At 45.4% G+C, this 15,690-nt stretch overlaps 1 protein-coding gene across 12 annotated transcripts in view; it reads right to left on the bottom strand.

Moving 5' to 3' along the window:
- The window catches only part of CUX1 (cut like homeobox 1), a gene marked incomplete at its 3' end in the record, with an annotated part of 372,121 nt that overhangs the window by 154,711 nt on the left and 201,720 nt on the right, over positions 1–15,690 (bottom strand). The window lies entirely within an intron of this gene.

Genomic DNA, 15,690 nt, shown 5'->3' with positions numbered 1-15,690 from the left:
AGAGAAAAATCATATGATTAGCTCAATTGAGGCAGAAAAAAATCTGACAAAATTCAATACCCATTTGTGACAAAAACTCTCAGCAAACTAGGACTAAAAGGGACTTTTCTCAAACTTTTAAGGGTGTCTACAAAAACCCACTACAGCTAACATCTTATTCAATGTTGAAAGAGCGAATGATTTCCCTAAGGTTGGGACCAACACAAGGATGTTTGCTTTTTCTACTTCTATTCAACATTGTACTGGAGGTCCTGGCCAGTGTGGAAAAAAAAGAAAAAGAAAAGGAAAAAGAAATACATGATATTACAGATTGGAAATCAATATGGACATAAAAAACTTGAGTAACACTATCAACCAAGTTGACCTGAAATTTACAGAACATTCCATCCAACAATTGTAAAGTGCATAATCTCTTCAAGGGCACAAGGGACATTCAAGATAGAATGGTCTAGGGAATCTCCAAAAAAACTTCCAGAACTAAGAAGTAAGTTTTAAAAGGTCACAAATATAATATTACTATATAAAAATTCATCATGGGCTTCCCTGGTGGCGCAGTGGTTGAGAGTTTGCCTCAACCGATGCAGGGGACGCGGGTTCGTGCCCCGGTCCGGGAGGATCCCACGTGCCGTGGGGTGGCTGGGCCCATGAGCCATGGCCGCTGAGCCTGTGCGTCCGGAACCTGTGCTCCGCAACGGGAGAGGCCACAACAGTGAGAGGCCCGCGTACCACAAAAAAAAAAAAAAAGAAAAAAAAAAATCATCACACTTCTATATAAAAGCATCAAAGAATTGGAAAAAAATTACCAAAAAAAATACCACTTACTACAGCATCCGAAAACATGACCTATTTAGGGATAAACTGAATACTATGGGCCAGGCCTGTATATTGAAAACTACAAAATACTGCTGAGGGAAATTAAAGACATAAAGAAATATACAATGCTTGGACTGGAAGACTCAATAGTGTTGTCAATTTTCCGCAAATTGATCTATAGATAAAGTGGAATCCAGATCAAAATCCTGGCAGGCTTGTTCGTAAAAACTGATGAGACGAGTCTAAGATTTACATAGAAACTCAATTAGCCAAAATGATTTTGAAAAAGAAGACCAAAGAAAAAGGACTTGTATTACCTGATTTCAAGACTGATTATAAAGCTACAAGAATCAAGATAGTACGATATTAACATAAGGATACACATACAGATCAGTGAAATAAATAGAGGGTCCAGAAAAAAAGACTCAAACATATACCATCCATTAATTTTCAAGGAAACTCAACCCTTATCTCATATCATACATAAAAATTAACCCAAAATGTATCATAGGCCTAAAGGTAAAAGATAAAACTATGTAACTTCACACACACACACACACACACACACACACAAAACCCACACACGAAGGAGAAAAGAATTTATGACTTTGGACTAGGCAATGATTTCTTAGAACATAAAAAGCAAGAACCAATAGAAGGAAAAATTAATAAACTGGACTTTATTAAAATGAAAACTTCTGCTCTTCAAAAGACAAGAAAATGGGAGAAAATATTTGCAGTGCATGTATTTGACAAAGGACTTGTATCTAGACTACAGCAAAGCTACAGTTCAATAGTAAGCCAAACACCCCATAAGAAAAACGGGCAGAAGATTTAAACAGACACCTTACGAGTGAAGATCTATGAAGGACCAAAAGCACATGAATAAAAATTCACCATCATTAGTCATCAAGAAAAATGCAAATTAAAGTCACAGCGCAATACGTTCTACACTCACTAGAATGTCTAAAATCTAAAACACTGACAAGAAGACACAGAGCAACTGGAACTCCCGCGCATATTGGGGGTGGGGGTGGGGGTAAAACGACACAACTGCTTGGAAAAACCGTTTGCGGTTTCTTATCAAGCTAAACATGCACCTGCCCCACGCCTCGGGAATTCTAGTCCTAAGTATTTACCTAAAAGAAATGAAAACAAATGTCCATATACAACTGTCTATGAACGCTTATAGCAGGTTTATTCACGATAGCCACCAACTGGAAACAATCCAAACGTCCATGAAGAGGTGGATGGGTAGGCAAATCGTTATACATCCACACAGTGGAATACCACTCCCCAGTGAACGTGGGTGAATAATCCCCAACACGCCACGCTGAGTCAAGGATGCCAGACGCATCAGAGAACCTCCCCAAGGACCCCATTTATGTGAAACTCCAGAAACAATGAACCTAAGCTAGATCAACAGAAAGCAGATCAGCGGTTGCCGGCATCTGGGATCGTAAGGGAACTTTCGAGAGGTTATGAATGTTCTATATCTTGATTGTGTGGTTGGCCACTGTATCAAATTGTACACAAAACAGGTGTGTTTTATTGTATATACGTTATGCCTCAATGAGGTGGATTTAAAAATTTTTTTTCTAGTGAGAGCAAAATGTTTTCTGCACTGCTAATAAAATGTAAATTTTAAGTCCTTTTTTACTCTTCATCATGTCCTTTTAATTCTGTTTTTAGTATATGATTTGCAATGTATTTCACACTACTACAGTTACACATGTACATCATTTAAATAAATAAGTAGTATATATGGGGGGTACACATTTGAAATTTTTTACAGTTGGGGGACACGAACAAAAGTAGCTCAAAGACCACTCAGACCCGTGGGCTGTGTGCAAAGGATGGGCGGAGGAAGTGGATTCAAGTGGTGAGAGGTAACGGAGGCTTGCACTAGGGGCGGCTGACAGGGTGAGTGGTCAAATGCGGGGTGCCTTCTGGAGGCGAGGTCAGCAGGACTTACTGACAGATCAGCTCTAAAGTGTGAGGGAGGGAAAGGAAAGCAAGCTGACTCCTGCCTTTGTGGCCGAAGCAACTGCATGAATGGTGATGCCATTTACTTTCTGGGGTCGGGGGTAGGGGAGGCTGGGGGGGATCAGCTGCTCTCTTGTGCTCATGTGGAGTTTGAGAGTCTAACAGACATCAGGAGAAGCAAGAAGAACTACAATCCTGCAGCCTGTGGAACAAAAATCACATGCACAGAAAGACAGACAACATGAAAAGGCAGAGGGCTATGTACCAGATGAAGGAACAAGATAAAACCCCAGAAAAACAACTAAATGAAGTGGAGATAGGCAACCTTTCAGAAAAAGAATTCAGAATAGTAATAGTGAAGATGATCTGGGACCTCAGAAAAAGAATGGAGGCAAAGATCGAGAAGACGCAAGAAATGTTTAACAAAGACCTAGAAGAATTAAAGAACAAACAAACAGAGATGAACAATCAAATAACTGGAATGAAAAATACACTAGAAGGAATCAATAGCAGAATAATTGAGGCAGAAGAACGGATAAGTGACCTGGAAGACAGAATGGTGGAATTCACTGCTGTGGAACAGAATAAAGAAAAAAGAATGAAAAGAAATGAAGACAGCCTCAGAGACCTCTGGGACAATATTAAATGCAAGAGCATTCGCATTATAGGGGGTCCCAGAAGGAAAAGAGAGAGAGAAAGGACCGAGAAAATATCTGAAGAGACTATAGTCGAAAACTTCCCTAACATGGGAAAGGAAATAGCCACCCAAGTCCAGGAAGTGCAGAGAGTCCCATACAGGATAAACTCAAGAAGAAACAGGCCGAGACACATAGCAATCAAATTGGCAAAAATTAAAGACAAAGAAAAATTACTGAAAGCAGCAAGGGAAAAACAACAAATAACATACAAGGGAACTCCCATAAGGTTAACAGCTGATTTCTCAGCAGAAACTCTACAAGCCAGAAGGGAGTGGCATGATATACTTAAAGTGATGAAAGGGAAGAACCTACAACCAAGACTACTCTACCCGGCAAGGATCTCATTCAGATTCGATGGAGAAATCAAAAGCTTTACAGACAAGCAAAGGCTAAGAGAATTCAGCACCACTAAACCAGCTCTACAACAAATGCTAAAGGGACTTCTCTAAGTGGGAAACACAAGAGAAGAAAAGGACCTACAAACACAAACCCAAAACAATTAAGAAAATGGTCATAGGAACATACACATCAATAATTACCTTAAACGTGAATGGATTAAATGCTCCAACCAAAAGACACAGGTTTCATGAACGGATACAAAAACAAGACCCACATACATCTGTCTACAAGAGACCCACTTCAGACATAGGGACACATACAGACTGCAAGTGAGGGGATGGAAAAAGATATTCCATGCAAATGGAAATCAAAAGAAAGCTGGAGTAGCAATACTCATATCAGATAAAATAGACTTTAAAATAATGTTACAAGAGACAAGGAAGGACACTACATAATGATCAAGGGGTCAATCCAAGAAGAAGAGATAACAATTATAAATATATATGCACCCAACATAGGAGCACCTCAATACATAAGGCAACTGCTAACAGCTCTAAAAGAGGAAATCAACAGTAACACAATAATAGTGGGGGACTTTAACACCTCACTTACACCAATGGACAGATCATCACAAATGAAAATAAATAAGGAAACAGAAGCTTTAAATGACACAATAGACCAGATAGATTTAATTGACATTTACAGGACATTCCATCCAAAAACAGCAGATTACATTTTCTTCTCAAGTGTGCGTGGAACATTATCCAGGATAGATCACATCTTGGGTCACACATCAAGTCTCAGTAAATTTAAGAAAATTGCAATCATATCAAGCATCTTTTCTGACCACAACGCTATGAGATTAGAAATGAACTACAGGGGGAAAAAAGGTAAAAAACACAAACACATGGAGGCTAAACAATATGTTACTAAATAACCAAGAGGTCACTGAAGAAATCAAAGAGGAAATCAAAAAATACCTGGAGACAAATGACAATGAAAACATGATGATCCAAAACCCATGGGATGCAGCAAAAGCAGTTCTAAGAGGGAAGTTTATAGCTATACAAGCCTACCCCAAGAAACAAGAAAAATCTCAAATAAACAATCTAACCTTACACCTAAAGGAACTAGAGAAAGAAGAACAAACACAACCCAAAGTTAGCAGAAGGAGAGAAATCATAAAGATCAGAGCAGAAATAAGTGAAACAGAAACAAAGAAAACAATAGCAAAGATCAATAAAACTAAAAGTTGGTTCATTGAGAAGATAAACAAAATTGATAAACCATTAGCCAGACTCATCAAGAAAAAGGGGAGAGGACTCAAATCAATAAAATTAGAAATGAAAAGGGAGAAATTACAACAGACACTGCAGAAATACAAAGCATCCTAAGAGACTACTACAAGCAACTCTATGCCAATAAAATGGACAACCTGGAAGAAATGGACAAATTCTTAGAAAGGCATAACCTTCCAAGACTGAACCAGGAAGAAATAGAAAATATGAACAGACCAATCACAAGTAATGAAATTAAAACTGTGATTAAAAATCTTCCAACAAACAAAAGCCCAGGACCAGATGGCTTCACAAGTGAATTCTATCAAACATTTAGAGAACAGCTAACACCCATCCTTCTCAAACTCTTCCAAAGAATTGCAGAGGAAGGAACACTCCCAAACATTCTATGAGGCCACCATCACCCTGATACCAAAACCAGACAAGGATACTACAAAACAAGAAAATTACAGACCAATATCACTGATGAATATAGATGCAAAAATCCTAACAAAATACTAGCAAACAGAATCCAACAACACATTAAAAGAATCACACACCATGATGAAGTGGGATTATCCCAGGGATGCAAGGATTCTTCAATATACGCAAATCAATGTGATACACCATATTAACAAATGGAGGGTTAAAAAGAACAAACATATGATCATTTCAATATATGCAGAAAAAGCTTTTGCAAAATTCAACACCCATTTATGATAAAAACTCTCCAGACAGTGGGCACAGAGGGAACCTACCTCAACATAATAAAGGCCATATATGACAAACCCACAGCAAACATCATACTCAATGGTGAAAAACTGAAAGCATTTCCTCTAAGATCAGGAACGAGACAAGGATGTCCACTCTCACCACTATTATTCAACATAGTTTTGGAAGTCCTAGCTAGGGCAATCAGAGAAGAAAAAGAAATAAAAGGAATACAAATTGGCAAAGAAGAAGTAAAACTGTCACTGTTTGCAGGTGACATGATACTATACATAGAGAATCCTAAAGATGCCACCAGAAAACTACTAGAGCTAATCAATGAATCTGGTAAAGTTGCAGGATACAAAATTAATGCACAGAAATCTCTTGCATTCCTATATACTAATGATGAAAAATCTGAAAGAGAAATTAAGGAAACACTCCCATTTACCATTGCAATAAAAAGAATAAAATACCTAGGAATAAACCTACCTAGGGAGACAAAAGACCTGTATGCAGAAAACGATACGACACTGATGAAAGAAATTAAAGATGATACCAACAGATGGAGAGATATACCATGTTCTTGGGTTGGAAGAATCAATATTGTGAAAATGACTATACTACCCAAAGCAATCTACAGATTCAATGCAATCCCTATCAAATTACCGATGGCGTTTTTTACGGAACTAGAACAAAAAATCTTGAAATTTGTATGGAGACACAAAAGACCCCGAATAGCCAAAGCAGTCTTGAGGGAAAAAAACGGAGCTGGAGGAATCAGCCTCCCTGACTTCAGACTATACTACAAAGCTACAGTAATCAAGACAATATGGTACGGCCACAAAAACAGAAACACAGATCAAGGGGACAAGATAGAAAGCCCAGAGATAAACCCACGCACCTATGGTCAACTAACCTATGACAAAGGAGGCAAGGATATACAATGGAGAAAAGACAGTCTCTTCAATAAGTGGTGCTGGGAAAACTGGACACCTACATGTAAAAGAATGAAATTAGAATACTCCCTAACACCACACACAAAAATAAACTCAAAATGGATTAGAGACCTAAATGTAAGACCGGATACTATAAAACTCTTAGAGGAAAACATAGGAAGAACATTCTTTTGACATAAATCACAGCATGATCTTTTTTGATCCACCTCCTAGAGTAATGGAAATGAAAACAAAAATAAACACATGGGACCTAATGAAATTTCAAAGCTTTTGCACAGCAAAGGAGACCGTAAACAAGACGAAAAGACAACCCTCAGAGTGGGAGAAAATATTTGCAAACGAATCAACGGACAAAGGATTAATCTCCAAAATAAATAAACAGCTCGTGCAGCTCAATATCATAAAAACAAACAACCCATTCGAAAAATGGGCAGAAGACCTAAACAGACATTTCTCCAAAGAAGACATACAGATGGCCAAGAAGCACATGAAAAGCTGCTCAACATCACTAATTATTAGAGAAATGCAAATCAAAACTACAATGAGGTATCACTTCACACCAGTTAGAATGGGCATGATGAGAAAATCTACAAACAAAAACAAATATCGTATATTAACGCATATATGTGGAACCTAGAAAAATAGCACAGATGAACGGTTCTCCAGGGCAGAAACTGAGACACAGATGTAGAGAACAAACGTATGGACACCAAGGGGGGGAAGCGGCAGGGTGGTGGGGGTGGTGGTGTGAGGAATTGGGATTGACATGTATACACTGATGTGTATAAAACTGATGACTAATAAGAAACTGGTGTATAAAAAAATAAATTAAATAAAATTCAAAAATTAAAAAAAAAAAAAGAGACATCAGAGTCACCCAGGGGGAGTCTAGGGTACCCCACACTCAGAGTCCTACAGAGGAAGAGAGGGTCTGAGGAGGAGCACAACCAGGGGGGAGGTGGGTTCTGCAGGCCCAGTGGACTCTCAGAGGAGACAGCTGGCCAGCGGAGAGAGACGTCATCCTCCGAGCACATGTATTTTCTCAGTGAAATACGAGGTGTGCAGAGATCAGGGAGGAAAGAAGGTGTGAAACAGCACCTGTAAGGGGGATGGCGGCAATAAGGGCGGGGCCAGCCTGGGCTGTTCTGACTTTATGTAAACCAGTGCAGTGTGGTCCTGCAGGGACTTTGGGACACTGGTGAGGACGCCCTGGATCACCGTCACACCAACAGTCCCGGGGCAGGACATCCCGGGAGGAGGAAGAGGCGCTGCTGCACCGCATGGAAGGTAGCGGGGCTGAGGAGCGGGGCTCCGATTCCATCGGGCCGTGGGGTGCCGGGGCGTGTGTGTGCAGGGCGGGCAGGCGGTGGTGGCTGCTTCTGTCGTGAGGACCGCAAGGACCATCCCCGGACCCCTGCCCACGTGTGCACAGAGCCCCTGCCACCGGCCAGAGTGTGGACAGCACCGTGAGCGCCATCCCCGCAATGACATCAGAGCGCGGCAGACGCTCCCCTCCGCCAGGGCACTCTAGGCTAATGTAATCATACGATTACATAATTAACCCAGCTGTCTCATTAAGAAAATCAACTGGAATTCAGGGCATAATTAGTCATACAGCAATTAGCATGCTGATGAGCAACTGATGAGAAGCTGTCTAGATAGCGCGTGTGCCAGGACCACCACAGTCACAGCAGAGGGAGGAAGACGCCAGCCCCACACCCCACACCCCCCGCCGGGCCACACCGAAAGCCAAGTCACCGAGTCACCTCCCGTGAGTTCTCCAGATGGGTCGGGGGCCCGGGACAGGAGGCCGGGGGAGAGCGCTGAAGGTGGGGCAGCAGGCGACTCAGACGCCCATCTCGTCAGGCTGGCCTTCGTTTAACACGCGTGGAGCTGCTGCCTCAGCCTGCGAAGGATCAGCTCCTTGGGCCCCAGGTTTTTTTTCAAGCTGATCAAGGAGGGTGGAGAGGTTGCCGGCTCATCTGGGTTGCAGTTACCCCAGCACTGGTCAGAGTGTGACTGTCCCTTGTCCCCTCCTCCCCCGAGGCTGCTCTGGACCAGCTCTGGTCCTGCAGCCCAGCAGAGGGGACGGGGCGGGGCGGGGGGGGGGCACCTGCAGCCCACAGCTTCATCCCATGGCCACGGCCCTGGTCCCTCTCTTGTCCGTTTTGGTGCTGGTGGTTGATTCTCACGTGTGAATGAAGATGTCTCAGGAAGGTCAACTGAAAACGTGCAAAGGGGGGCTCCAAGGTAAGAGTTCTCTCTGGAGGGGCCTGGTCACCAGCAGCCGCCAACCCGGGCGACTAGAAGACACGGACTGGAGCAGCCTCACGGGAGCAGGCTGGGGCGGCCACACGGCACAGCCTTCAAAAACGCCGCCAGGACGCATGTCCGTGAAAAGCTTGGTATGAGAAGCAAGGGATATTTCTAACTAATCACAAGATTTTGTCCCTTTTTGCCAGGAGTGCTTACTACACAGCCTTGATCGGGGGACAGACGGGGAAGAAAGAAAAAGAATGGAGAGAACAGTGTTTTCTGGTTTTAACTGAGAGCGTGTCCTCACTTAAAACAGCTTGACAGGCACAAAGGACCGGCTCACTATTTCAGTCTTAGGCAGAAACGTTAAAAAGCAGCTCTCGGGACTTCCCTGGCGGTCCAGTGGTTAAGACTCTGCGCTTCCAGTGCAGGGGGCGCAGGTTCGATCCCTGGTCGGGGAACTGACACCCCACATGCCACGCGGTGCGGCCAAAAGAGCGAGCAGCTCTCAGAACTGATGATGTCCCTCTTCACTTCTGGATCCTCAGATGCAGGGCTGATGGCGATATTCTCCAGCAGAGAAGGTTTTCCTAAATCCCGACTGAAACGTCCGACCGCCCCTCAGCAGCACCCGGGAGCGGGGGCATCTTGGCGTGGGTGCTGAAAACGGAGCAGCCTACAAAACGGGCTCCCTTCTGCTGGTTCTCTTTCAAGGCTTCTGAAAACTAACACCTTCTACTTCTGATCGCAGGCCAGTTATCCGAGGGAAATGAAGTGAGCGGAGCCAGTCAGGGAACGCTGAGCACCAGTGGAGTTTCACGAGTCCATGAATATTTTATATCACTGGTCATGTGCTCCCTTAGATTTAAATCTTAAAATCAATCCTTCTGGGCACTGCCTTTGTGTTTGAAGGGTTTGTGTCTGTAGGACCTAAACTACACCTTAGCGAGGAGTGAAAGATGACTCTCTGTTGGGGGTGGGGGTGCCCAGAGAGAGGCCAGGAGGTGATGAGAACAAGCAGGGCCTCTTCCAATGGACTCGGCAGCCAGAGAACAGAAGTTCTGCAGCACCAATGCCCAGCTCACCAACCTTGTCTCCTTTCTAGGAACGTCCCCCAAAAATACCTTTGCCAAGATGCTTCTGAGACTGAAAAGGCACAGTTGTGTTTTATACCAATTATTAAGTGTGGACAAATACTCCACCGACTACTGCTCACGGTCCTATCTGGAATCCATCACTAAAGGCTATTCAGAAACTGAGATTGCAAGTTGAATATTTTACAAATTTATGCTTCCCCGCACCCCCCGACTGTAGAGATAAAGACATGCTCATTGTAAAAAATCTGAAAAGTATCAAGAAGCAAGAGCAGGTCACCCACGCGACGTGAATTCCTGGCAGATTATGCATACCGTGGTAATTCTGCTCAGAACACAGTAAAATTCCAGTTATGCAAGGGCCTTTAAGAGGAGGTCATTCCAGAATTTTCCCAGCTATCTGAGGGGGTCACACTTTAAGACTCGAGACACTTATTTCTCCTTCCATTACAGTAAGGGAAGAAGGCTGCCTATTTCACCTGTTTAATTATGGGATATTCTCTCAAAGGTGCTGTACAGCCTCCCACCCACCCCCAAGTAGGAGCCACATGAGGGAGGGCAGGGGCCACGTCTCAGCTGCATTTGCATCTTGGGTGCACGGTGCCGGGCCTGGCACCAGAAGTGCTGGCCGAGGGAATGATTTCTGAACAGCACACCTTGAACTGTTTCTTGCACAGCCAGGGGTCACTGTGGCTAACAGCCACTGACCTCTGCTCTCACCCACAGATACAGATTCCAGTGCAGAAGGACGCTGGTCTCCCGGTTAGGGAGTCAGTCGCAGAGGGCTCCCCATCCCAGGGGGCCTCGCCCAGGGGTCCTCAACCAAGTCCCGCTGTTAGCAGACGCCTACGATGCTTTTCCTCATGTGAGTCACCATTAGCAAATGAATGCATATAAATCTCTATCAGAGGTTATTAAAATAAAAAATGTAAATATTTGCAAGTGTAAGGTATCGCTATGTTGATCATATAAATTACGATATAAAATCTGTGATGAGAATCACAGATGAAGCCATCTGGGTTAATGATGTAAAACTTTATGAATCGAACTGTAGAACGACTTTCCTACTGCCGTGAATGTCGACAATAAAGGCAAAGAGCACTTTCAACTAGAACAACGAGGGATGATAATCGAATTAGGGACAGGAGGCTAATTTGGCAAACTTTTTATTGGCCTTCCTTTTAATTTTGTAAACCAGATGGAACGATGTGAACAATACTGCAACCAAAGATGGAGGAAGTACTGTTGCGTTAACTGGGTCCTGGGTTAGAGTCATCCAAGTCGCCTTCCTCAAGCGTCTGTTCCTCTCCAACTTCACCACCACCAGCTGAAACCAGAAGACCTCATCTCTCCTGCCCCACATCACCTTGGACCCCTTTCCGATCTGTTTCCAAACTGCAGTCAGGATGACTTTTATTTTTTTAAATTAGTTAATTTATCATTTATTTTTGGTTGCACTGGGTCTTTGTGCTGCGCGCGGGGCCTTCTCTAGTTGCGGCGAGCGGGGGGTGCTGTTCATTGAGGTGTGCGGGCTTATTGCAGTAGCTTCGCTTGTTGCAGAGCACGGGCTCTAGGTGCGTGGGCTTCAGTAGTTGTGGCGCACGGGCTCAGTAGTTGTGGCGCACAGGCTTAGCTGCTTCGCAGCATGTGGAATCTTCCTGGACCAGGGCTCGAACCCGTGTCCCCTGCACTGGCAGGCGGATTCTTAACCACTGCGTCACCAGGGAAGTCCCTGGCTGGTATTTTAAAGAGCAGAAAGTATAGGGCTGTTTTTTGCCAAATTGTGCTGTGCGGCCTGTGGGAATCTTAGTTCCCCGACCAGGGATGGAACCCGTGCCCCCTGCATTGGAAGCACAAAGTCTTAACCACTGGACCGCCAGGGAAGTCCCTGTGTGAAGACTTTTGGATGCCCACATTCCCACCAGACTCTCGAGCCCACGAGAACAGGAAGCTCTCAGTGGATCTGCTCCCGGCTCCACCCCCAGCACTCAGCAGGGTTCCTGAGACACAGCAGGGGTGGGGGGGGGACAGTGTCTCCAGTGCTGGACGGTAGCCCCACAGAGCCGAGGGTCACAGCAGCGGGGAAGCAGCGGCAGGACATTTCTGATAAAAAGCATCTTAAAATACCCTCAAAACTGACGAGGGAATGAGGAGCATCTGCTGACACGTGAGAAAGAGGTAAACGTGGGGTCTTAACTATGGCAACTGTTCAGAGGATGCATCAGGACAACTAGGTCTTTCAATGTCTACTCAGTGTCTTTAATCTGAAGGAGGCTTTGGAAGGAGAAATAACACTACTTGGGATTTTCAGGCGTGGAAGATGAGAAGAGGAAGGAGCCGGGTGACCCCACTGCTTCTTTTGCCTTGAACAATGGAGTCGCACCACCGGGGGAAGGAAAGGGCTGGGGTGGAGGGGGGCCCCCTGCTCCATGCTCAGGGCTGGGTGTGTAAAGCCTGGGATGCCAGCCGGACAGCTGCTCAACCCAACACAGATTCTGGACGTCAGTACTGACCACCAAAACCCAAGGCCTCTGAACCGCACACGCTGGTCTGATGAACCCCGAACGCTAAGCTTCATATAAATGTCCCTGCAGGCAGGCAAATCTTTACAGAGTGACAGCAAGGCGAAGGGAGAGTTCAGAGAGCTAGTAAACTGCTCCACCTCCAGGAAAGATACACTCGGTTCTCTCGTAACTTAGGTGGTTAGGTGTGCCAGAGGGCTCTTCCCCAACGGCAAGCTGTCAATCTCAGGATAGGGTTCGATGCGAACAATTACGGTACGACACCGATAAACCTCAGGAAGATCCTGAAGGAATAATTGGATCCATTAGTTTAGTCATTCATTCGACAAATATTTTTCGAGTTTCTGCTACGTGACAGGCGCCGGGGTAGAGACCAGGCACATAACCAGGGACGAGACCACCCTGCGCCAGTGTCCGCCCAGCCAGGAAGGAAAAGGGCTGAGGAGCAAGTACGGTGAGTCCCCTACCTACGAGCCTTCGAGTTGCGAACGTTCAAAGATGCGAACGTGCCCCTGTGTGCCAGCTGTTGCACTGTACTTGTGTACTTTTCAAGGTACTGTAAGATTAAAAACGGTTTCTTTTATTTTTTGTGTTTGTTTTTTATGTATTATTTGTGTGAAAAGTATTATAAACCGATCACAGCACAGTACTACACAGCCGATCGTGTTAGTTGGGTACCTAGGCCAACTTCACTGGACTTATGAACAAACTGGACTTATAAATGTGCTCTCAGAACAGAACCCGTTCGTATGTAGGGGACTTACTGTAGTTGTAACAGAGGTAAACAGACACAGGGTGTGGGGAGTGGGGTGTGTGTGTGTGTGTGTGCGAAGGGCACACCCAGGCCAGACCTGGGAGGTCAAGAAGCAGCGTCTCAACAAGTCAATCTGGAGGAGCTGGAAGAGATCAGCTCAGAATGGGCTGGGCCTGCCCACGGCGAGGAGAAGGACCCATTCCTGCCGGTGGGAAGCCTGGCATCGCCACACTGTGGACACGGGAGAGGTGGCCTGAACCGCAGAGTGGAGGGCGGAGGTTGGGATGGAGAGAAGTGGATGGAATCGAGGACCTTCTGGGGGTAGGACAGCCAGGGCTTGTTGACCCAGTGCTCTGGCGTGAGCAGCTGGGTGGCAGGTGGTGTCGCTCGCCAAGAGAAGGAGACTGTTTCCTCTGGACACACTGGGCTGTTTCAGGTGCCCCTCAGTCAGCCCAGCGGGGACGTCCAGGAGAATATACAGGCTGACACTCAGGGGCGAGAACCGAACTGAAACAAAGCTCCAGGAGCCACCAGCGTGACCCCTGGTGCACTCCGCTGCCAAGGACCCTGGGTGGCTCTGGGTCAACAGCCTCATGTCACATGTCAACAGTGGTGCTGTGCCAGGCCCTCCTCCAGGTGCTAGGCGCAGAGCAATCAAGCAAAACTGTCCTCAGAGAGCTTTCACTCTAGTAGGACCAGCAGATAAGGAACAAGAAAACACACAGGTAAATAAAATGTCCAGAACTGTGGCAGGGGTGGTGGTGATGTGCTAGGGCTGACTGGTCACCTCCTCCCGGGCTCCTGGAGCTGGGCCACATGGCCAAAATACCCTTCCCATTATTTCCAAGAGCTTCCTCTATTTTCCCGAGATAGCATAAGTTGCTGTTTCTTGAAACCAGAACTTGACACACCCCACCTACATTTCTGGATTCAGCTGGATCGAAGCCTGGAGCACACAGACAGTTAAGGCCCCCCGAGTCTCCCCAGCGGTGTGGCTGACCGTCAGTGAATGCACTGCTATTGACCAGGCCCTTCCTGTAAGCCTCGGCCACACGATGACTTCATCTGAGCGATGAGCGGACTCCAAAACACAGGCTGAGGGCTCCAAGCTCCATTCCTGCTCTTCAAGTAGCTGTTAGATGTGTCAGACCACAGTGTTTGTAAGAGAGATACCTGGGAGGTGGGTAAAAGTGATCTACGTGGTGTGCAAATGTACTCTGATTAACTCATCATTACAGACAACGTCAAACATTATTTGCCCCCACCACCTGAAATTAAAACTGCCAGCCAAAAATGATAATTACAAAGAATACCACCAACGTAAGGAAAATGCTGATGGGATAACATTAAGTGAAAAAAGCAGACTATAACGATATAGTCATGTTATGATCAGAGTTCCATAAGAATTATGTATGTATATGAATAAGGACCGCTCAGGCAGACAAGTGTTGATGAGAAAAGTGGTCTCGTTTTTGTCTGTAAGAAGTCAAGATGGAAAATAACTGCAGAAGAAACCCAACGAGTCGTTCAAGTGGCTTCCCGGTGGAGAAACCTCACTAAGGGAAAACCCAGAGACACATCAGACTTTTAAAAAGAGTGTAGGTTATTTAGAAAATGGTAGCGGCAGGCTCTCTGGGTCTTGGGCAAAGGCAAAATAAACCAGGCGCCTTTCAACTAAGTCACCAACACAAAACTAGCACTTGCACAAGAAAATGCAAGTGGGTCCACCAAACTGCTGATGCCTGAGAAAGAGAGCCCTGAACGGTCCATTTATTGTGAAGGAGCCTCCACGTGAGCCTCTGGACGTCAGAGTGTTCAGGAAACCCCTAGGTGGATACGAAGTCCTGCAGAAAATCAAAGGGGCAGCATTTGGAACTAAGAGCAGGGTAAGCTCATAAGACAGCAGAAGGTTAGAACAAAGACAAATCCTGTCCATCACTAGGCTGTTCCCCTACCTTATTCCGTTTTACAGATGAGAAAACTGAGGTTCAGAGAGGGAAAAGGGATGTGACCAAGACCTCACAACAAGGCCCTGGCGGGAGAATCTGGATCTCCCTACCCCCTTGTCCGAAGTGTCTAAGGTACTTTCTGCTGTCCGTAGCTTGGTGTGGCCTCTGTTAACCCCGGCTCCCAGAGGGCACAGCGAAGCCCTCAGTGGACCTGAATTAGAATCCAATACAGAAACCAAGGAGACTTGTTTCTGCTTCGCTTGGTTAAAGCAGTTCTAGTAATATCAGTGGCGCGCAGAGGATTCCTAATGAGGGCAAACGCGCAGCTCTAATGG

This window comes from Grampus griseus (genome assembly GCF_964374135.1).
Source record: "Grampus griseus genome assembly, chromosome: 14".
In the NCBI taxonomy this organism is placed as follows: Eukaryota; Metazoa; Chordata; class Mammalia; order Artiodactyla; family Delphinidae; genus Grampus; species Grampus griseus.
This window is presented reverse-complemented; position numbering and strand designations above follow the sequence as displayed.